Source organism: Gossypium hirsutum, chromosome A06, assembly GCF_007990345.1.
Source record: "Gossypium hirsutum isolate 1008001.06 chromosome A06, Gossypium_hirsutum_v2.1, whole genome shotgun sequence".
Lineage (NCBI taxonomy): Eukaryota > Viridiplantae > Streptophyta > Magnoliopsida > Malvales > Malvaceae > Gossypium > Gossypium hirsutum.
In genome coordinates this window covers 9,872,151-9,874,837 of record NC_053429.1, presented here as the reverse complement: position 1 = coordinate 9,874,837, position 2,687 = coordinate 9,872,151, and the positions used below count along the sequence as shown (strand labels likewise).

The 2,687-nt window shown below is 35.9% G+C and overlaps 1 non-coding gene across 1 annotated transcript; it reads right to left on the bottom strand.

The window, feature by feature from the left end:
* Positions 1–599: 599 nt before the first annotated feature.
* On the bottom strand, positions 600–706 carry LOC121231551 (small nucleolar RNA R71). Its single transcript, XR_005929609.1, has one exon. It is a non-coding gene; the product is annotated as a small nucleolar RNA R71 (small nucleolar RNA).
* Positions 707–2,687: the final 1,981 nt, after the last annotated feature.

The window sequence follows — 2,687 nt, the reverse complement described above, 5'->3', positions numbered from 1 at the left end:
CTTTCTCTTGGCAGGTTTTTATAGTTTATGACTAGAAGAAACCCGTCAGGACCATTACTTTTTGACGAAGAAATCGATCGTACAGTTCGTAGAAACCAAAGAGAAATAACTCGAAGCTTAAGATATACAGAGAACGAGCAAGAAAACGATACTCAACCCCCAAGTGAAGAGATGGCTGAAAACCAAGGCAATCAGCTACCTCCTGCAATTGCGGTTAATCAAAATCCTGCTCCACGCACTATGTATGATTGTGCTAAACCTTCTTTAATAGGAACTGAATCAAGCATAGTTAAACCTGCTGTAGCTGCAAATACTTTCGAATTAAAACCTAACACTATTCAAATGATACAACAATTTGTTCAGTTTGATGGTTTGCAGGATGAGGATCCCAACACTCATTTAGCCAACTTCTTAGAACTATGCGATACATTTAAAATTAATGGCGTTTCTGATGATGCCACACGTCTTTGGTTGTTTCCCTTTTCATTGAGGAACAAACTTAAACAGTGGTTGAACTCATTACCACAAGGGTCAATACTACTTGGGAACAAATGACCAAAAAATTCTTACTAAAATACTTTTCGCCGGCTAAAACGGCTAAATTACGTATTGATATCTCTTCTTTTGTGCAGATGGATTTAGAAACCCTCTACGATGCATGGGAGAGATACAAGGACTTACTGAGAAGGTGTCCCCACCATGGGTTACCGCTTTGGCTCCAAGTTCAAACTTTCCACAATGGTCTGAATCCTTCGACTTGGCAAATGGTTGACGCAGCTGCTGGGGGAACCATCAATAATAAAACACTTGAAGATGCCTATGAGTTTATTGAGGAGATGTCATTGAATAACTATCAGTGGCAAGTTATGAAGACAAAGCCAACAAAAACAGCCAGTGTTTATAACGTCGATTCGGTCACCATGCTCTCTAATCAGGTAGAACTCTTAAATAAAAAGATTGATGATTTTCTTAGTTCTTCACAGGTTCACCCAGAAATGCAGTGCAAAGCAAGTAGCAGTGGAACAAGCCATCCGGAATATCAACCTTATGCCCATAACATGGATAACAAGAAACTAAACTACATGGGTAATAATCCTCGACCTCAAAACAATCCATTTAGTAACACTTACAATGCAGGTTGGAGGAACCATCCCAATTTCTCGTGGGGAGGCCAAGGAAATCAAAGACCACAACATTCTATAGGTTTTTAACAACCACCCTACCAACAGGAGAAGAAGCCGAACTTAGAAGTGATGCTCTCAAAGTTTACATCGGTGTCAGAAACCCGTTTTCAGAACACTGAGACAGCACTTAAAAATCAACAAACATCGATCCAAGGGCTCGAAACTCAGATTGGCCAGCTACCCAAACTGATCTCGGAAAGACCACTAGGAAGTTTACTTAGTAACACCAAATCAAAAGAGCATGTCAAAGCAGTTACACTACGGAGTGGGAAAGTGTTAGCAGAATCTGAAAAGAAGTTAGCATAAGAAGCCGTGGAAAGCGAAAGGAAGGAAGAAAAACCCAAAAATAGTGACAAACTAGTACCGGAGGAATATAAACCACCAGTTCCATATCCAGCAAAATTGAAAAAAAATCGCATTGATGCACAATTCGGTAAGTTCCTTGAACTTTTTAAGCAATTACATATCAATTTACCTTTTGTTGAAGCCATTTTGCAGATGCCTACATATGTAAAATGTTTGAAGGAGCTTCTAACAAATAAAAGGAAGTTCGAGGACTTATCTACACTAGAACTCAACGAGAAGTGCTCAGTCATACTCCAAAACAAGCTGCCAACCAAATTGAAAGATCCAGGATGTAACGGCCCAAGTTTCAGTGGTATCGGAACAGTGGTTCGAGATCACTAAATCTGACATGTGAGTTTAGATATTAGTAAGTAAATGCTAAGTGTGGTTTTAGAAATAATTTTTAGTTAGTGAAATTATGAATTAAAAGAAATTTGTAGATTAAATGAGATAAAAATAAGGTATTGAAACCTCAAATTCAGAAACCGAGCCATAAATATTTTTAGAAATATTTATGGAGTGTAAATAAGTTAGAATTAAATTTTTGATAAGAAATTTTAAGGTTTCGATAGTCAATCGAGTAAAAAGGACTAAATTGAATTAAGTGCAAAATTGTGAAATGTGATTAAATAGCTCTAGTAATTATTAAAGGAGGAATAAATAGGCAATTAAACATTTAATTGGGCTGAACGGCAGGTGTGTGCTGGAAAATAAAAAAATCAAGAGTGAACAAGGGGCAAAATTGGAATTGGGTAATTATTAAATTGTAAAATATGATATATTAGGTAAAAATCTAGAGTTTTCTTCAATTTTCTTCATCTTCTCTAGAAAAAAACACCATTGAAGGGTTCTTTTAAGCTGGTCTCTCATATTTCTATTACATGTAAGCTCAATTCTTGATTATTTCTTATGACTTTTGTGATTTTGAGGCTTTTGCAACTAGGTCCTAATATCTAATTCAATAGTTTTTGCTTTTATGAATATTTTAGAAAGTTACCATGAGTAAGTGCTGAAAGTTTATGATGATTTATCATGGAATGAAGGTTTTAATTTCATTATATGATGATTTTATGAAGAGATTTGCATAGAAATTTATTTTAGGACCTAATTGTGAAAGTTAATGGAATTAGGGTTTTGTGTTGAAGCTTGGAATGTCAA